A 495-nucleotide genomic window follows, 5' to 3' on the forward strand; every position below is an offset into this window, starting at 1 on the left:
GAATTGCTTAATCTTCACCTGCTGGAATAGCATCCTCTAATCTCTTAATAAATTTAACACGTATCTCAGTTACATTATCATTTTTTAGTTGGTCTTGTACAAACCAACAAGCAATTTCCATCTGTACCATTTCACAAGCTCCCCTCAATACTCCAATCAATATATTACAATACTTCAAATTTAAACAGTTATCTGGTAATTCAACAAATTCTGTCAATGGATTAACTTCGAAGCACAAGGAAAATTCGTCACCAGCTGCACTCCAGTTCGTGATTGTTGGTTGTATTCCCAAAAATATTTTGAAACCAGTCTGGATTTTCTCAGCAGTATCTCGAAAATCGTAACACCGTCCAGATCCAGTACGAGCCAGAAAATCTTCTATCAAGCGAATTCCCATATTATAGCCCATTCTTTCCAGTTGTTTATTCACATCTTCGACATTTTCATAATCTTTTAATAATTGAGCCACCAGTGCTCCGTACGTCAACGTAAACA

General features: G+C 36.2%; 1 pseudogene; it reads right to left on the reverse strand.

Annotated features, from left to right (window-relative positions):
- Positions 1-6: 6 nt before the first annotated feature.
- On the reverse strand, positions 7-489 carry LOC108632692 (trafficking protein particle complex subunit 3 pseudogene; annotated as a pseudogene).
- Between the last annotated feature and the right edge of the window lie 6 nt (positions 490-495).

This window comes from Ceratina calcarata, unplaced genomic scaffold, assembly GCF_001652005.2.
Source record: "Ceratina calcarata isolate Rehan_Ccalc_2016 unplaced genomic scaffold, ASM165200v1 scaffold10988, whole genome shotgun sequence".
Taxonomy (NCBI): domain Eukaryota; kingdom Metazoa; phylum Arthropoda; class Insecta; order Hymenoptera; family Apidae; genus Ceratina; species Ceratina calcarata.